General features: G+C 40.6%; 2 protein-coding genes across 3 annotated transcripts in view; one reads left to right on the top strand and one right to left on the bottom strand.

Annotated features, from left to right (window-relative positions):
• The window catches only part of Dnmt3 (DNA methyltransferase 3), a 125,815-nt gene that overhangs the window by 38,451 nt on the left and 66,224 nt on the right, over positions 1-21,140 (top strand). The window lies entirely within an intron of this gene.
• Tdg (Thymine DNA glycosylase) overlaps positions 1-21,140 on the bottom strand; it is a 117,458-nt gene that overhangs the window by 47,265 nt on the left and 49,053 nt on the right. The window contains exon 1 of one of the 2 annotated variants that reach the window (XM_089081060.1): positions 16,935-18,070. The exons of the other annotated variant lie outside the window; for it this stretch is intronic. The gene's annotated coding sequence lies outside the window, so the exon portion shown is untranslated. Of the gene's footprint in view, positions 1-16,934; positions 18,071-21,140 lie in introns of those variants that run through there. 2 annotated transcript variants of the gene reach the window in all.

The following is a 21,140-nucleotide window of genomic DNA, read 5'->3' as shown; positions in this document are numbered from 1 at the left end:
TAAGCATGTGTATATATAATTTCGTAAATTTAACTTGTCATTAAAACGACCAATCAATAATCTAGGAGCTAATTATATATTATTTCAATATCCTTTTGTCAGCGTTTTTCCAACATAATTTAACATTTTATCGAATTTTCCTTTGATATTGAAAATATCGAATATTACATTTGACAAGCCCATTACGAAAGCGGTACTTAATTTAATTTAATTTTCAAATTAGCCATAATGTTCTTTTAGTTAGCTCTTCCCTGTCACATTTAAAAGGGAAAGAGCTGGAAACGGTTTTTCTCTAATTAAAATTTCCGTAATGTGATTGTCCTTTATCAAGATAGTTTCTTGTGCATGTTTTCATTTATGTCGGTAGCCAAAAGGGATTGTAAATCTCTTCTGCTTTAATTTATGTTTACGCTCGCATCACCGCGATTTCGAAGTGTGCGTCACACTTTGTTTTTTTATATATTAATTTTTCTGGACGCGGTTATCACGCAAATATCTCGCTACCGTATTTCCCAAAGTTAGTACACAGGCAAGACAAGTGGATGAAGACAAGTTTTATAAGTTTTAGTTCGTGTGACGTAACATAGCGTCCCAACTTTGCTCCGAGTTTTTCCTTTCATTTCATTAAAACTTTGCGAGAGAGAGAGAGAGAGAGAGAGAGAGAGAAAGAGAGAGAGAGACTAGCGTCGCGCAGGTGGTTAAAAAGCGCTGGCGCGCAGTGACGCGCGCGCGCGCGCGCGCGGTTATCGAAGAGTAATTATTGTCGTGTACGTTAAAAAAATCTACAGGAAACGCGATAAGATGTGTAAGGTAATATCATTTAATTTACATCCAACTGCGCGATGCATCGATCTCGATTACATCGAGCAAGGTAATAAAGATACGCATTAACAATTTAAATACAATGTCGATGCAATGATGAACGCGTGTCATCGCGCGACTTCATTTAATAGTTACATACACACACACACACACACACACACACACACACACACACACACACACAACACACACGTGTAGATCCTTCTTTATTTTATTAAGATACCTTGAAATTTTTTTGAAAAGCGAAGAAAGATATATAAATTCTAGGAAATTAATGTTCACGCCGATAATCCCAGAGTGCAGATGGACAATTTGTATTTATCATGGGCGCGACTCGGGTGTCGATTTTTCAAAATTTATCTTTCCGATGTACACGCAGACCACTCAATTAGGGATTATTCGAGGGAAAAAAAAGGAAACGTCGATTTATAGCAGGAGGGAGAAGATGGGGACAAGAGAGGAGAGGGAGGGGAGGGGGAAGAGGAGGAGGAGTGTGGATCCTGTTCCGTCTCGCGGTGGTGGCGAACGCGCGCACCATTTAATTGATTGTGCCTGGCCGCGGACGCGCGCGCAGCAATTATGATCGCGCGTCCTCCCTCTGTTCCCCCCCCCCCCCTCGCCGTTCCCCTATCTCCCGACTAATTATGAGGCACGGTACGACGTGCGCTCATGCTGCCACGCGCGTCGAAATCGTTTTGCGCGGATTACAGATATTATCGGGCCGCGATATTAGAGGGCCGCGCGGGACGAGCGTCGTCGAGCGACACTTAATTATCGCGCGTAGCCGAGCGAGGAACGGCGCGTCGCGTCGCGTCGCGTCGCGTCGTTACGACGTTGCGAAGCATCGGCACTCGGCCATCAGTCCCAGCGCGCATTGAACGCGCGGGAACACGCTTGAACTTTAACTGATATTAACCTTTTCGCCGCCGACACCGTTGAGCCTTTTTAAAAACGCACGTCAGGTATGAACACCGCGATTACGGTGCATTGCCCACGTTTATTATTCCCATATACATTAACGCCTTGATTGATCGTTTCTTAGAGCTTTCTTTCTGCCTTGCGAGGAGCGTGTCACCTTCTCCTATAAACGCACACGCGGTATTTTTACGTTTGACGACGGGGGTTAACAAGTAATGCTTACCTATGTCGTATAAATTGTCGTATAAATTGAGCGAATTTTTTTCTCATATTTGATATGCAAGCGATTAACGGACAATTTTTACAAATATCATTCGCCATTTCTGAGTGGGAGACGTGAAAAATATAATGGTCGCTTTAATGACGACAATTATACGTCGACATTCGAAGGAGGACTCCAGTGGCAAAAAATCATTTGTGGTATGCCGTAGCTAAGCGGAATGAGGGATGCCATTGAGATTATAAATAGCAAAGATTACGGAGACGACGTTGCGCATACGCACGCAGAGGTACAATTATATCCTGAAAGTAACTAATCACTTCTTGTTTTCGTATTGCAAAAGAGGATGTACCTCGTTGAGATATATGCGGTATCCCGGAAGAAACTATCAAATTTCTTTACTTAACTTTAATTATCATCGCGACACGACGTGACACGGAACTCTATAATGCGAATAATCCTAAACGTTAGTTTCTACCGTTAAACGTAGCATAAAGTTCACGCGCTAGTTGTCTATAAAAAAAATCGATAAAGCTCGGAAGCGAGATAAAATCATAGAAAATCTAGGTCAGAGTTATGTAGGGAAAGACTGTAGGGCTTTCGAGATCTCTCGCGTTTCGAGCTTATATGGATGCCGAGCCCTATTCCGAATGGCTGCGGAATCGAGCAATTACGGTCTTTGACGTTATTGAGCCTCGTGCGTATAGAACCGATGTGCAGCAATGTCAGAATTATCTAATGAGGTGAGATTATCCTCATGGGAAGTCGCAATTAGCGGCTTAATTCGTCTCCGAATACAATCAGACACGATCAGACTTCGTCTCTGCAAAGGGATATGTGGAGCTTCGTTCGAAAAGAGTCATGGGAAGTGTTTCCTTTTAAAGAAAGAGAAAAGAAAAGCGAAAAGAATCTTTCCGAGTTTTCTCATATTTTCTATCGTCTGTGTAGCATGTCTAGTCCCGTTTACAACTTTTATGTTCGCACATTTACAAATATAAAAAAAAAAAAAATAAATTTTCAGAAAATCCTATATTTCAGTTAATCGAAAAGAGAATATTTCTCGTTAGGTAAACCAAGGTAAACCTTTTCATGTATCTTCGTGTCTAGCATAAATATATATTGTCAAATAATAGTGGATCTAATGAAGTACGTTATGTATGTATATAATATATATATCGTGATAAAACGGTAAATCATTTCCATTACACCCTCGCGCGATTTGAGACCATAAGGGACGATATAATAGTAATACGTTCGCAGTCATCGGATTGGTTTACTCATGGATGGATTCTAAAAGCTCTGTCATCCGACACTGGGGAAAGTCATTCGATGAACCATTGACGTCGGTCGGCGGTGTAGGCTACAGGCACAACGGTAGTGCCTTCTCCCCGACAGCGCAGATTGTTGTTGTTGTTGTCGTTTTCGGGTTCATGCGATACGTGTAATACAGCCGCGCGGATTCGCAAATATTTTGCGCGAGACTAAATGTAAATATCGCGGCACGCGCGACGATATTTAATATCTCGGCTCTTTTCCATTATTTCCGTCTATATATTAAAATCCGGATACGCATTTTCGAAATCGCGGGCGAAAACAGGGACGCGCCGCCGGTCGTGTGTATTGTACGCGAGCCATTTTAATTTCATACCTGCGCATTCAATATCATTTTAGCGCCGCGAGCCGCCAAACCGGAGCTAATAGGCGAAAAAATGTTTTTGTTGTCGACGCATTAATATGGGAGAGCGCGGCGTTTTATCGGTGATATCAGAGTTTTAAACGCTATCACTCGAGAATATTTATCCTTTCGGATATTTTTTACTTTGCATCTCTGCTGCAACGACATGATACAACGAATGTGACGGGGTGGGATTCATTGCGCAATTTGTGTCTCTTTAAATGCAATTATATGTCTGCAAAATCTGCAAAAATTTCTGTCACAATATCAAATGGAATACAGACATCAATATAGACATTTGATGTAACATACTTGAATTAATGTGCTCCATTCTCTGTTTCGATTATCGCGAATTGTTTTAATTATCTCTGAGATATACGCATACACACATTTAAAGACGTCGCGCACGCAAAAATTTACTATTTATTAGCGCATAATATTTTGCGAATTCAATTTCCAACAAGTATAAGCAGGATTTTTTTATATGTGAATATTTTGTTCCTAAAATGGTAAAATTTATTGTATGATATTAAATCTTTGTTCGTTACCAACACTGCTTGTAAACAAATATTCTGTTATAGATTTTATTGAATGATTATATTATTTTCATAACGGGATAATAAATCTTTTTATATTAATAACAGATATATATATATATATTTATATATATATATATATATATATATATATATATATATATACGCATCCGTTATAGAAAAAAATATTGATAGCTTTTAAGCTATAGAACGGGAGCAGAACGAATTTGTATTTATTAATTAACCGTCGTCGATGCGTGTGTTATTTATCGGGGTGCAATTTATGATCTCGTTATTTCTTATTCCGGTCGACGAGTTCGCTGATAATAAGCCAGTCGGCACAATGTAATTGATAAAGCACCGGTTACCACAAATGATTTCAACCTGTTTAATCATACGCTATCTTGTCTTAAATGTTGTGTTTCGGATTGTATGCGATGTGACGCACGACGACGACAACGACGACGACGACGATGACGACGACAATGACGATGAAAATAACGACAACGACGGCATATATTCACAATCGCAAAATTACGCGATTCTTCTTTCCTTCCTGCGACTGGCGTTGCAGGAAGGAAAGAAGAAGACAGAAACCGACTCGCGGCCAGCTCGGATAACATCAAGTCGAGGCCTAAATATCATAATTATCATAACCCGAGAGAGGAATCCACCGTTCGTCGTTGCCGTTTCTCTACGCATGTTACCCGCGGTGGTAGTGGAGAGCGAGCGAACGGGGCTTTAAACCGTTTCTACCGTGCAATTACAGTCCGCGCAATAGTCTGCCATTATCTAGAGACGAGTCATCAATATTGCACGGCCGCGTCTGGATGAAAGGAAAAAAGTTTCCCGCGCCAGCACGTGCGAGCGCGCGCCTTCTTGCCTCGCACTTTGTCGTCTTCGGTGAACTGCGTTCTGTTCGTTGTAACACGAGTCTCGTATACCTCAAAACCGCGGAGACACCGGTCGTTCGATGACGCGAAAGAATTCTGCGACGGAGAATTCGTGCCCTCCCTCCTCCCCTCCTCTCTCTCTCTCTCTCTCTCTCTCTCCCCCCTATTTCTTCTCCTCTCCGTATGTATTTTTAAAGAGTTTACGTCAAGGTTACGTGACTCAAGGTCGAGCTTCTTTTTTTCGCGAGCAGTACAATCGGACGTTATAGCATAGCACAATCATACAGAGTGCATTAAAGCAATTTGCGATACGCGGAACGGAAATAATGACGGATTTCAAAATTAATGCCGATGATGCGGACCATTCAGTCATTCTCATTTGTCTTGTCTCCGGAGCGAAACATGACGCCTGACAAGATCTGTTTCAACGCAGTGATTCATACGAGTAGCCACGCTTGTCTCTGAAAGGTGTATCTGCAAATTAACTCGTTTATCAGTCGTTATCTATATATGTCAAAGGAACCTTCGAGGCACGGCGTATATACTATGCTGATAAGTTTCCGCGCAAGATAAAGTGAAATAAGGAATTAACGAATATGCGAGATTCGGTGAGAAATCGGTGAGAAATTTCGCGCGGGAATCAAAGAAAAATTTAAGTCTTGTTAAATCGGCAATAATTTTCATATTAGACAGATGCATGTTTGCGATCATAGTTTATTTTTTCGTAAAATAAAGTCTTGTGACGATTATATTACATTAAATTTTTATATATATGAGAGAGAAGGAGGAGGGAGGGAAGGGGGAGAGAGAGAGAGAGAGAGAGAGAGAGAGAGAGAGAGAGAGAGAGAGAGAGAGAGAGAGAATCGCATGTATTTACAGAAAGTAATTTTAATTATCTCTATATATCGCAATTGTATAGTTGTTTGCGTTCGGTTTTTTTATCAGTTAACCACGTGTCTTACACGAGAAAAAGTTACAACATCGCGATATAACGTACATGTATATTTAACATATTACATAAATTATCATGTATTCACGCAACTGGATTTATTGCATTTTGCATCAAAGGACACCTGAAAAAATTGAAACTCTAATTACACAAGCTGACATGTAATATAATTTCTGCGTGGTACTTGCGATCGACGAGCAAGACAAGCGTGTCTTACAATGACTGCGAAAGACAATTGCAATGTGACAGAAAAAAATGACTGACGGCGAAATAGTTACGTAAAATGTTGCAGCTCTGGGAGTCTTTACGATTCGATAAAACGACCGGAGCGAACTAAGTTAGATTTATTTCCTTTCGTGAGTTGTCAGAATCATTCGTTGTCTCCCATAACAAACATTTATCCGTTAACAGCCTCATTCAAAAAAAAAAAAGGAGAAAAGGCAAAAGAAGTCTTTTCTTTTTTTTTGCTGTTATAAGAATGGAGATTCTTGATTTATAAATTATATTCAATTATGTTGCTATATTTTTCAGGGGAAAAGAATTCTTCGACAACACATTCTAAGCCCAGAATCGATTCGGTATTTGTATTTTAACTGATATTTTACTCTTGTAAGTTTGGTAAATTTGAGATGGTTTATCGGTCAAAGAAGATGAGCATGAAAATCTTGTCGTGCATATTTCGAGAATACATAAAACATGAAACATTTTAAGTCGAATACTGATTTGCTATCTGTATTTTACTGACACTATACTCTTATATCAATGATATATATAATATATTGGCTTTTGTGGCCTGAATCTTCTAAACTGTTACGGATCAATTCTGTCCAATATCCTTGACAACACAAAAGCACATAATTCTAAGCTATTAACTTTTTAGTTTTTCGTATTATTTCGTATTATTTCGATGAAAAGACTAATATTAAGCCAGTATTAAGCTTCTAATTTCAATCGTCATTTTCTGCTAAATCATTCAAATACAAAAATTGGAAATAGTGCACATTAGCGCGTAAAGACCATTTAACTTTTGCATAGGTTACTTCGATTTATGAAGAAAATGTTAATCTAACAGACGTTATTTTTCAACGTCATCTTTCTCATGTCTGATAAAAGTAGTTCTAAGTATATTTCAATCGATATCATATTTACACAAGTCTGTGGTTCACGATTTTCTATTTTATTTATCTTTTATATTTTAACTATATCTAGCACTCAAAAACTGTTGCAAATGCAATTGTATTGTCGCACAAAAATTATTTTTTACATGAAAAATGCAAGAAAGAATATGCACAGAAAAAGAATTAGTTTTAAAGATTATATATTCTTATATATAAACAAGAATATTATAATCTTTATATAAAAGATATAGAAGATTATATTTGAGTTGAGCAAAAGTAATACAATACAAATTCAATCAAATGAAGACTAAAATTTTTAAGAAGATTATAATTCTTGCTCATATACAAGAACATTTGTCTTAATTTAAGACTAATATTTTTCTTTAGCAAATCTTACATTACATCTAGTCAAGTTCAAGTGTCAATTTCCAAACATCAGATAAATTTAAGACTCTGTCGAATTAGAATTAACAGAAATTAATGGAAATTGACAAAAATGGGATTACAGTAAGTTTTTTTAATACGATCGATTATCTTGCAAGAAGAAAAAATCAACTATAATGACCAAATATATTGACTGCTTCCCCAGCAACAAGGTTTGTTCCCACGAAATTCTTCTATACAAGAAATTACTAAAATACGCTGTTAATCCTCATAATTGTAGTACGCGCGTTTCCGTCTCTCTCTCTCTCTCTCTCTCTCTCTCTCTCTCTCTCTCTCTCTTTCTCGAAAAAATTGCGACTAATTAAAGAAAACAAGAAAAACTTGTATCTGTGGAAATGTTATTGGTAGATTTTCGTATCAACTAGCTGAATGTGATTCATTTCGAGATATATTATTATTACTTAAGAAAACTTTAAACTATTATATTCTCATATTATATTCTCTATAATATTATTATATTCTCATTACTTTACTATTATATTCTCATCTTTTGCGTGTTTAAATATAATTATTTATATTCGCAAAGTGTACACAATGAAGTATTTTTTTTTAATATTGTTAATTTTGTTATTTTAAAGATTTAAAAATATTTTATATATTATACAGGTTATTTTGTATCGCCGTACCGCCATACAATACTTTAAAAGTTTATTATAAAGATTAATCTCAGCTGAAATTTCCAATAAGAGAGTCGCAATTTTTTATATGATGGAGTTAGAATTTTCTATACAATTTTATACAATAGAACTGCAATCTGTACAACATGTTGTACATAATAGCTGTTGACTTATAAATAATGAAGATTATCCAATATCACACGAATATATATAATTATAAATACATACACAAACAAATACACACACCTACACATACGCGTGCACCAATCTGTCATCTATCAATGATTTTAATAATTTATCCGATTATCTTTTATCTCAATTAAAGATTTAATTTCTTATATGTATATATTACATTCAATATGGCAATATTAATAAGTTGATTATTAATAGCGAACTTTATTTGTTATTCACGAATTATCTTTTTCTGTATCGATGCGAATTTAAATGGATAAATTAATTATCTTATTTGAAAAAATTCTTAAATTTAATGTTCTCTTAAGATTTCTATTTTTATCTCGATCGGAAAGACGATGAAGATTTATATAGAGTCTGACTTATTATTACTACTTTTTACCTAATTTCTTGCGTTCCGATAGAGATAAAATCGTGCGAGTTTAATAAATTAAGGAGAAATGAGATTAAGTCATCGTGTGTTATCCATATCGATCTCATCTTATTTTACTAAAATCGTGATCCTGCATTTATCATGTGATATCGTTCTTTTCGACATAGTAATAAAATAATAATAATAAAAATAATAAAAATAATAATGATAAATACTAATATTTCTTAAACGTGAAGTAGATCTAGTTTCTCGAATAAGGATTAGACTTTGCAGGCGATGACATATTCAACTTATCAATTATTTTGAATCGAGTCAATTCGAGACACACAAATATTAGAATATTTAGTAACACTTCATTTTAAATGCCACCAAATATTTTATGATAACGCGCTCGGTGCTCGCCGCGATCGTTGCCGGAGTTCAGTGCGCTGTGTTGTGTTTACGTCGTTACTTTTGTTGTCGCTCGACGCGCGCGAGGCTCGACTGCGTAGGCGACAGCGCGTGTGCCTCTCGCTATATCGTAGCGTTATTATCTCTTGGTACGCGGTCGCAACAGGAAGTTTTCGAACACGTTCGTTCCTTTCGCGAGTGATTAACCATTTACCGATTCGTTTGACATCCGCGACATACATATCTCATATAACATTTCAATATTAACAAATTAAGCGTACCGCGCTCGATAATCTTTTGTGCCGCATGGTTTACGTATTATCGTGTTACATATTATACTATCATATGTATTACACGTACACCGGTAGGAATGAGTCCTGCGCTTGGCGCGCGGTCGCTACACATACACACGAAGCGCATACGTCGTGTCTCCGCGGAGCGCGAAGAAGATCGCGGAGCGGGGAGAAAAAATAGTGGGGGCAATTCGATGTTCCATCCTTAACGCAAGACGCGCGATCGAGAGAGAAAGCATAATCGGACGTGATATCGAATTTCGGTGTCCCATCGCTGTCTCGCACACTCGACACTAGTGCGAGTGAGAGACCGCGGTGTCTCTACACATCGCGCTTTTCCTACGCCCGTGTCTTCGCGGAACGTGAAGGAGACGCGGAGCGAAGGGAAAAAATAGTGGGGGCAATTCATTATTTTTTAAAATAATTTTTAATATCGGCTGCCTCAGACAGATGTAAGACATTCAATGTCCAAACCCGCAATGATAGTTATAATTTTACACATAACTTTTTTTAAAATATATAATAAAAGAATTATTACGTGATAATTAAACAATTAATAATCATATTAAAACAATCAATTAAATAAATAAATAATCATTAAATAATCAATAATTAATCAGAACGAGATGGAAGAAAGAAAAACGCGACGTATAGAGACACCGCGGTCTCTCACTCGCACTAGCGTCGAGTGTGTGAGACAGCGAAAGGATATCGAAATGCGTTAAGGATGCAACATCGAATTGCCCCCACTCTTTTTTCCCTTCGCTCCGCGATTTCCTTCGCGCTCCGCGAAGACACGGACGTGCGCGCTTCGTGTGTATGTGTAGCGGCCGCGCATCGAGCGCAGGACCCATTCCTGCCGGTGCTTGTACATTGTCACGTTTACATGTGCGTACGTGTTCATTCTTCAAGCGGTAAACTTCAAAGCGGGCAGATGCATTGGCGCGATTCTTCTTTTCGGGTGAAAGAGTCGTTGACACGCGCGATCGATCGAGCATCGCGAATTATTTTACAATACGTTGTTAAATATTTCGTTCGATCACGACGCGATACTAGTATAGAATGTTTGGGCGGCGTACGGCGGGCCATTATTCTCAAGGTTGCTTTGTTTACGTTCTCCGGCCGGCAACGGAGCACGTTGCTCCGCGTACTCCTTCGTGGCGCGCGACACGGCAGGAGACACAATTCGTACACAATTACTACGGTACGACTGTTACACATTTCGCGACCGGTTGACCGCGAGTGAGCGATTAATTCACGCGATTGACCATTCGTAAGCTTGCCGTGCGGACAGAAACAGATATCTCGACCTTTTGTTCCAAGATAGCACAGTAGCATTGAAATGATACGAGAGTATCCGCGGAGGAGTAATGGAAGTCTATGAGAATCTATGAATTGTTTACCGATCATACATTTTGCGAGATTTTTGTTTGAAGTTTTAGTTTGAATTTTATGTACGTCTTGCTTTCGTATCGTAAATCAAAATCACATGGCGATATTTTTTTTAACGGAATTTGAGATTACGAAATCAAGAAATCCGAGAACACGTGACACGATTCAATTAGTAAATTTGGCCACAAATCAATTCGATGTTGTGTATTCCTTAAATTGGACATCGCGTCTTTCTCGCGTTATGTCTCAGCGATGGAACAAAGTGCGTGTCGCATACAAGCAAAGTCGAGAGTGCCGTGCGAAATATCGCGTGCTCGTAATTAGCCGTACTTTCGCGAATGAGTGTTGCGTATGAATGAGGAGGACTTTTGAGAGAGAAAAAGGCCTGGGAAGCGATCGAACGATGGCGGGCAGCAATCGTGATACGTGTAATTCTTTTTATTGTTTCATTTTCGTCACACTAACGGAATGAATCGTTTACAAAGGTTTTACGCGGTTTTATGCGACGGTTATCTCGCGAGGTGTCGATTATTTTGTGCGTCCCTCTATGATTCGGATACGTTTGTGTTTTACAAATCGATGTGCTTCGACGCACTTTAATTCTGTCGCTGCACATTGTGTCAGTGAGTAACGAAAAATATTCTATTTTCTGTCGAGGTGACAACAATTTGTGAAATCTGACAAACGATTTAACAAATTTATGAAAAAAAGATTACATTGAATAAATAATATGTAGATTTCAAATTGAAGATGAGATTATTAAGAATAGGTTTTTTTATAAATCCATTATTTTGATATAATGAATGAATTAAGATAGATCGACGATATAAATATAAATATTTAATATTCTGAAATATGCGGATTTTACATGCGATTAAATGTAAGAAATTTATTGTACGTGATTGCTTGATTAATAGGCGATAATTTATTCACGATCAAGTTGTCGTGAGCTTATCAGTGCGTATGAGAAAAGAGTACTTTAAGAATATGATTGGATGTGGGTTAATGTGTCCGTGTTTCGATAATCAATATCTGATAATCAATAATAGATGACAGATCGGCACGCGTGTATGCGTAATTGCGTGAACACGCGAACTCTACACGTGGGATACACGATCGACCAGCTTTGATAATTCGTAACTTAGAAACTATCGTGACCTCGATATATTTAGGACTTTTTAGGTCTATCGTTTTTTTAAATCTAATCTTGAGGAAGACGCTACTATTAAAGCAACGGTGGTTGCAAAACATCTCGTATATATTCGACAGAGTTTTTCACATAAATATAATAGATGCAAATTCAAGTAGAAATGCCTGTGCGTCGAATTTTTTTTTTTCGCGCAGCTACTAAATACGCCGAGAATATTTTCTATTCACCGAATCTTGCGCGCATCCAAGATACTTTCGCGTCGTACGATTTCATCATGCTGCCTCGTAGCGAGGGTTTCTTGAGCGTTGTAGAAGCGACGGAGATGGTTAGGACGAAAGATTTCCGCGGAACTTCACGCAACTTATATCCCAGTGTGCATCATCACCAGAGCGACGTACATACTCACGTCACTCAGAAATTCTGCGGGAGAGCAGCTTGTTCGAAACGTGTTCGAGAAACGCGTGGCGTAACGCGAAGGAAAGACGCGGTTGTTTTTTTTTTTTTTTCATTTCTTACATATAATAATACGTACAATCTTCGATAAGCGAAGTAGAAAAATTTGAGCCAGAAAGTTGTAAAAATTGGAGCCACTTTGTGTGCCGCTATCTGAAAAAAATCGCCAACACCGTGTCAAGCGGACGAAATGAAACGGATAATGGCATTTCAAAGTACGTTTCATTTTGATAATCGTAATTTATCAAGTTTGCTTCTCGGACTGTTCTTGCAGCCGACCGATGGCGATTTCTAAGGTCACACAAGTTGAAAGGAGATAAAAGATATCGCCTGCTTCAACGTACAGTCGAGCCGGTAACTACCATGACGTAGTCGAGGAATTTTACGACTGCAGATTGGTCTACCTTATATAAGACATGACGTGCAACACACGTGAAGTCACGTATTGAAAGTTATTAATTGAGTAATTTTAATTTGCAAGAAGTAAAATATTATAAGTTTTATTTAATGTCATTTTAATGTAAGTTTTTATGTCATTTCTTTTCGAGCCATAAAGAAATTTATTTTAGAGATGTTTGATAAATCGAGAAGTGCGATATTAAATCCATTGAGCGTCAGTGTCATCGGCATTATTCATTAGTCGATTACGATCGATAATCGATGATTCAATATTCGCGGTCAAATCGAATAACGCATTGACGCAGGAAATTGATGGCTGCGATGAATATCGAGATTAATGCAAAAGTCATTACAGACACCATGCTCATGCGTTATATATACTTATGGTATTACGCACGCTGACAAATCTTCTATTGGCTGCTATTTATAATTGAAAAACCGATTGAATTTCCTTAGATTCGCGAGAATCGCGTGAGGAAGAAGGACAACCGTCATTTTGATCGAGTCCCAAATGGTAATTTTAATTTTGCATCTGCAAAATGCAAAGTGCTCCTTGAATCGTTTTGCGCTTGGCACCGCAACTTTGTTATTTTTCCGCGTAACAGAATCTGAAACACGTGGTCGGCGCGTTTTTGCAATTTAAAAATCGAGCCACCTTAGCTACTCGTTCGCTCGTGAACTCGCTCGAACACGCTCGCCGCGAATAATTTCACCTCGCGGCCCACCTACTCCGGCAACAATGGCGACTCCGAAAATTCTCCGGAGCTGCTCGAAAACGTTATATGTGTACGTGCGATACTGCGGGAGAGCGAGGAAGAAGGAGAGAGAAGGAGAGGAAGAGAGAGAGAGAAAGAGAGAGAGAGGAAGCCGGTACAGTCGGCAACAACGCGTCGCTGCGGAATTTCAGTGCTCGGAGATGAGGAGAGAGGAGCCGTTTCGGGCGCGTTGAAGGAAGAACGGTGCACATCGCGACGCCTCGTTGCGAAAAGTGCATTTCGCGTGCAAGCCGCGCGTCCGAACGAGCGGCGCGTTTCCTTCGCTTCCGACGCGCTAATTCGAAAATACTCGGAATAATTTTCAGCCGGAGCTATACCTGCTCCATGTACTTTTTATGTGGCGCTCGGACCTATGTACCGCGCGGGTCCCAGTGTACATACATACATACATACATACATACATACATACATACATACATACATACATACATACATACATACATACATACATACATACATACATACATACATACATACATACATACATATATACATACATACATACATACATACATACATACATACATACATACGTACGTACGTACATAGACGGGCGTGTGCTCGCGCGCGCGTACATGCCACGGAGGTAAATATACAACGTATATAAGGGTAGCGTGTAGGAGATGGTTGGTACATAGAAGTACTTGCTGGGAATGACTAGGGCTATTGGCGGGGGTGGAGTGAAGGGAGACGAGGGCAAGAGGAATGGAGAGAGAGTACGTTTCTCTTCCTCTCTCTCTCTCTCTCTCTCTCTCTCTCTCTATCCTTCTCTTTCCAATGCTCTCGCGTAGCGAAGGCTTCGAGCTACGTTTCGAGACCTTTCCGTGCATCCGTGTATCGTGAATCACTCATCTCAAAAGTCCTTTTGCACGCTCGAATCAGGAGGAGAGCTTGTCGATCGATCAATGTAGTAATAACTTGTATTAAATTTCAAGTTTAATAGTACTTGGCGTTACCAAAATGGATAGATGGTGCACTAGATTCAGAGAAATAACGATTATTTTATGACTTAATAATAAAAATTTGAGGTATCATCTTAAACTCTGACGATATAAAGACAAAATCTCTCTCTCTCTCTCTCTCTCTCTCTCTCTCTCTCTCTCTTTCTCTCTCTCTAAGAATGTTGTATTTTAGTCAACGTGTCGGAATAATATTTCAAAATATTCCATTATTAATGCTCGTTATAATTAGAGATAATTTAAGCAGGCTTGAGATAAGGCAAAGGTGAAGCGCGGCAGTAAGAATTTCAGGAAAGAGTATCGACGAGAAATTTGGGCGTTAAAGAGGAGCCACTCGCGTTTGACGCGCGAGCTACCGTGCGCGTCCGAAGCGCGCGGGTTGGATCGATGGTGCCGTGAGCTGGGGGCTGTGAATTTTGCGCCGTTTCGAAATTCCGCGCGAATGAAGATGATCTGGGATCAGAGAAATAGCACACCAGTAATACAACACTTTTCGCCGAAACTCCTCGGATTGAGTTACCAGCGGCAACGCGGCGAGCGCATCGCGCGATGCGCCGCGTTTCTGGCCGTGTGCGTGCGTGCGTGCGTGCACGCGTGCACGCGCGCGCGCGCGTGAGCGTGAACGGCCCTCGGTGCCCGCGCGCACCGTCGGATTCAGCACGGGGTTTCCTCGTGAAATCGGAGCCCCTGGTGCTTTTTACTCGGTGCAGGAACGGAATATGTTTGAAAACAAAGTCCCGCCTATGCCGGGAAACTTGATTTCTGACGAGCTTTCGGCCGGCGAGATTCTACTTTCGCGACTACCCCCCCTTTTTTTTTTTTTTCGTCTGTGGAAACGCGTGCGTTACGGATTTTCGCGTAGAGAAACGTCGGCGCGTTCCGTTCGCTTTTAGTTGGCTTAAGCTCTCGTACAGGTATCTCGTACGTCCGAGAGCACACTTTTTGTGTGCGCGAGAGTCATTTAATTCGCGCAAAGAGGCGTTTAGAGGATAATAACTTGGTCGTGTCGAAAGTAAAGCTCGGCGACTTTTTCCGAGCTGAAATTTTTTATCGGATCTTTCGCACAGGTCTCGTTACGATCAAGTAAAGCGTTAGTAGTAAAAGTGATGAGGACGATATAAGGTTAAACGAGGTAATAGATACCATTGGCTTTTTTTCTTCATTGCCGTATGACGCCACTCGACGGAAGGATTGCCGTAATAATAATCAAGGACGGTCGACATTTTCTGGCGGGTCGTTTTGTAACTTTTCAGACCCGACAGCTGAGTTCTCGAGCGACCAGTATCGGAATTCACCGGTGCGCGTTTATTTATCGCAACATTAGTCGTCGAAAGAGACAGTCGCGTTTTCAATGCGACGCGAGCGAGAGACTCTTCCCTCCTGTCATCGTCAATCGTTATCCGGGATTCTTCGCGGACAATATCGTCGCGTTGACGTGAACGATTAAAATCGCGATGCAAATATAAATCCATGCGCATCAATGCGCGATTCTCTCTCTCTCTCTCTCTCTCTCTCTCTCTCTCTCTCTCTCTCCTCCTCTCCCTCGAATCACGTCAACGTACCGAGATAGTCCGACTCGTTAACGACTGCACGATTTCAATAAAGTACTTGCCAGGCCCGTCAATCGTAACAATGATATTACTACAAAATGCCGTTACACGCTTTCGCGCCCTGCCCTGCTGCCCTGCCATAAGTGCATTACGCGAGAGCAGCGTTATCCGCGGAAACGACGAAGGACAGTGCACAATCTAATTCACGTCGATCTTAATCCTTGCTAGAGAAGTCTACTAGCTTGCACGTAAAAAGATTAAATCCGCGGCTTGACGAAAGCGGATAAGAAGAAAACTCAAATTTCATTTTGCGCTTCTTTCTCGCGCTTATCTGACGAAATCTGAACTGTTTTTAGAATTCTAAGATTGTGTCACTGGAGCTTTCTGGAGCCTCATCGTAGGAGGTTTTCTTAATGAATATCAAACATTTGCAGGAACGATATCTCGTGAAATAAATCGCCAAAATTGACGCGAAATCTTGTTTTTTTTTTTACATTAAAAATTGCATCTTTTTTTATAATTATATTTTTTTGCTAAATTTGCCTTTGATTCTTTTAAAAATTTAACTTTAGATATTTCATTTTTATATTTTTCTATTAATTATTTGCGATTTGAAAATAATAAATTCCATCTATTGTTATTTTAGTGTTTCTAGTGTTATTTTGCTATTTTCCCCTTTGTGTAATGTTATATCAAAAGTATATCCATTTTGGATATCATATTTTAGTTACGTTGCTCTTTTGTTGCTTTCAAGTTCAGTTAAATTATAGTTTCAAGCTTTCAGTTAAATTATAGTTAAGTAATAATTAAATTACTTGTTCAGACATCGATCTGCTCTTGGTACATGTCAATCGAGTTGGCACACGTCAGCAGGGTCAATATGCAATGCCGACCTTCGAGTCAATCGTATCTTCGGTCGTGTGAATATTTCAACGCGGGCGGCTAACATCCGGAAACTTTCCTTCGATGGAGGGAAAGACGCCGAGGGACTCCAGAAACAAACGTTTTTCTGATTCCCGATCGCGGTACCGGGGAACCAGCCGATCGCGGTGGCAGCGGTGGCGGCGGCGTACGTGTTTCGCGTGGGGTTCGTAGCTACCCCTAAGCCGGGCTGTGGCTGGTGCTGGTGCTGCTGCTCGTTGCTAGGGGAAACCTCCAGAAAACTCTACACACATACATACACACGTGCGCGCGCGCGCGCGCGCACGTACACGTACGCTCACACACACACACACACACACACACACACACACACACACACACACACACACAGCGCGTGCAAGCGAGCCAACCCATCGACGTGTACGCGTGCACACACAAATTCCCACCCACACTGTGTCTCGGCCACCTACGCGAGCGCGAGCGCGCACACATACATGTTCACGCTCGCATACACACATACATGCACATGCACACGAATGAAGGGGGCAACGAGAGAAGTTCACGCACGTACTTTCACGCACACCCTGACGCGCCGTGGAAAATGTCGATAACGAAAAACCACCACTGGTCTCTCTCTTTCTCTCTCTCTCTCTCTCTCTCTCTCTCTCTCTGTCATTCCCCCTGCTCTCCTCTCATCCCTCTGTCTCTCTACCTATTTCTCCCCGTTTGCCCCTATATATGCGCATCTCCTCTTCCTCCTTCTCTTCATTGCGGCCAGCATCCGGCCAAGGTATTTCATTGTTGCACCAGAAGTCTCGACTATTTCTCGAAGGATAAAAAAAAAAGAAAAGAAAAAAATAGCAACGGAGGGACCTTAGAGACCGCGGCATTAAGTTAGGTGAGGTCAGGCAAACCGCGACGACCATCCACCGATTTCATCCCCGTTGGCGCGCGATCCGCGCCCTTCACTCTCTTGCTCGTCCTTCGCTCAGTCCTGGGATTATCGAAAATCCTTTTTCGCCCCGGTTGTCGCACCCGCCAGCCCGCCTCGCGAGAAGACTCGTTTCACGGACGATTTCATCCTCCGCCTACACGAGAGGTTTTTCCCTGCGTCGATCTCGCGCGCGCGCGCGCGTGTGTGTGTGTGTGTGTGTATGGTGTGTGTGTTGTGGACGGGGCGATCCTGTGGCGCGGTAAAGGCGGCTCCTTCGGGGACGATCAGGTCAGAAAACCGCACACCAGCATCTTTCAGTTCCGAGAGCGAGAAATGAGCGTGATTCGAAAGCCAAGCTGCGCGCTCGTTAATGGACGCGAGAGTGGGCGTCGAGGTTCATTCAGGACACGAGTACAATAGAAAAGTCGCGACAATATTGCGCGAAAGTCTGTCGCAGAAGATGGGTCGTGCGTAATGTATGCGTATAACGTATAAAAATGTTTTTCACAATTAGCGCGGTATAAAATTCGGTCGGATTCTTCGATCAGTACGGTACTTTTTTAAGCAATATTGCGAAATGCCAATAGGTTTAGCTCGTCAAATCTATATATGTAATGCTAAATTAATTGTATATATTAATATATACGAAATATTTAATGTTGCATTGTATAATATATCATATCTCATTATGTAAAGAGAGGGGAATAATCGTGCAGCTCATATTACGAGGGTTTCCCTAATTAAACGAGCATAATCATGATGTGATTTAACAAGAGCTCTTCGCAAGGAACGTTCAAGGTCTATCACAATTCCCTATGCGTCACCAAAAAACTCAGTGGACGCTCTACAGACATAATTCCATGGAGGAATAATATCGGGATATATTGCTTTGACTATCGTTTAACTCGATTTTCCACGGAAAACCGTGCACAAAAGGTTGGCCTTTGACAAAAGGAGCAGAGAAAGGGCACCAGAAACTCGAGCCTCACGTCTCTCACGAGTGTGTGCCCGGTAGATCTTTGTCTCTGTACGTAAATCTGTGCCACAGAAAGAGAAAAAGAGGACGGATAGAAGTAAAAGGAGCAGGAAGAGAAAAGAAGGAGGAGGCAGGAAAAGTGACCGAGAGAGGTAAAAAAATGAAATAAGGGTCGTTCTGAGGAGTGGCTGGCACGGCCTTACGTGGCAACGACGTAATGACCCTCATAAAAAAGAAGCCCTGCGTGCGTAATAAAAATTTACGAGTCAAATAATAACCTCGCGAGTCCGCGCTACGCACGGTCGTCCTTTAGCATTTCCGAAGTCGGAAACGCTCCTCGACGACGTCGGGGAACTTTCGCGTAATGTTAACGTGGCGCCGATGGCTCTCCTGCGGCGACGTTTACGTGATTTACATAAAAGAGTCATCGGTACGCGAGCAGTCGTCCATGAAGGGAAACCGACTGAAATTCCTCTTTACGCGTTGAAGATCCGATCTATCCGGACGCCGACAATCCTCTTTGGACATGAACGCATGATATCTGACATATAGAATAGATATGCAATTGATATTCAGAGGTTAAAATGTAAGCGAAAGAAGTCGTAGTTTCGGCTCATAGAATAAATTTTTTTATTTACTAGATACTACAAACGCTACGCGCGTGAGCTATTTATTTTTTTTAACTCCTCGATACATATAATATACGTAACTGTCAAAACGATCTCCGTAATAATAGCCACTCACGAAGTAAGCACAACAGGAGAACCAATCAGCATCGCGAGGCTTCAACATTTCGACATATTTAAAGTTTTATTAATATTACCTTTTTCAGAAAGAGAAAATGAAATTCTCTGATATGAAATTTCTCTGATATTGAATAATCTGATGATAATTACATAGAAAATTATAAAAATAGGTGTGACATTTATTTAAAGTTATTATCACGAAAATAATTGAGATTTTGCACGGATTAAAATTCTTACATCGAAATTAACAAAGTCCTAACTAAGGGACGGTAATTTTTTACCTGAATTCATATCACTATCTTCTCAAACGAGAAATTATTGCAATCGTATTACACTGTGCGGAGTAGAATAAAGACAAGATTTACTTTCGAAATGATAGATCAATTTCTCCTTCCCCTTTCTTTCCCTCTCTCTCTCTCTCTCTCTCTCTCTCTCTCTCTCTCTCTATCCCCGTCATAAGCTGGGGAAAGGGGTTTCATGTTTTAAATCGCGATGTCGTCGAGGCCGGCGCTGTACGTGAATTTGAAAAATGGATTCGGGAATGCGGGTGCGCTCGGGAAGCTCGCGCGCGATCAGGCTCCGGGGGAATTTAATTTATGTCAATATTAATTCTCGCTCGCTGGCAGAATTTTGTGTTATTCGACGAAACGAGTTTCTTGGGGGGCGCGTGCTTCAAGTATAGAGCACGCCGCCATCACCGCCGCCGCCGCCGTCGCTGCCGCCACCGCCGCCGCCGCCGCCGGTCCGCCAGAGTATATGTAACACAAACTATTAGACCGGTATGCTTCGGCACGTACCGCGGCATACCGAAGAATTCTTTCACCGTGTTCCAGGGAGGTATGTACCAAAGTATACCGAACTAATAGCGCGCGGTATGTACCGAAGTAATGCCTTTCGCGCTCACAATGTGCATCCTCCATCGGCCCCCTTTGCCTCGCGTTCGCCAACTGTATTACGTTAATTTACGACGTCGCCCCTGTTATTTTTCTTTGAGCTCTCCTAAACAGTCGAATAATTATTTTCGGCGAGCATATATTCCCGCGCTTGCGTAAATATTATATGAAAATTCGCTTATATATATATATATATATATATATCGATTGATAATGACATTAATTTCTCAGCGTACATAAGGAATGAGATCGTGACAAGAACGTTAATGATAAATTCATGCGAGCTTAAATACAGAAGCAAAAAATGGTTGCTCAGCGGCTAGCGAATTGAGTGATATTTTTGAACTTTTTACAACGTATTCCTCTATTTTATTGATAAGGAGAAGGAAAATATAGATTAATCTTTTTTCGTTGTGGTAGATCACACGTTACAAAATTTAAATTTGCCAAAATGGAAATTATTTCCGAACTTTTTTATTTAGTACTTGATCAATTTTGATTTTGTTAGTTTGGTTCTATTATTTGTTTATACGACTTGTCTATTAAAATTTAAAACTCAGATGGATAGCTGTTAATTGCATTGCGAGAAT

This window comes from Pogonomyrmex barbatus, unplaced genomic scaffold (genome assembly GCF_055798465.1).
Source record: "Pogonomyrmex barbatus isolate J1 unplaced genomic scaffold, ASM5579846v1 scaffold4, whole genome shotgun sequence".
In the NCBI taxonomy this organism is placed as follows: Eukaryota; Metazoa; Arthropoda; class Insecta; order Hymenoptera; family Formicidae; genus Pogonomyrmex; species Pogonomyrmex barbatus.
Note: the sequence above shows the minus strand (reverse complement) of the source record. Positions and strands in the feature narration are given on the sequence as shown.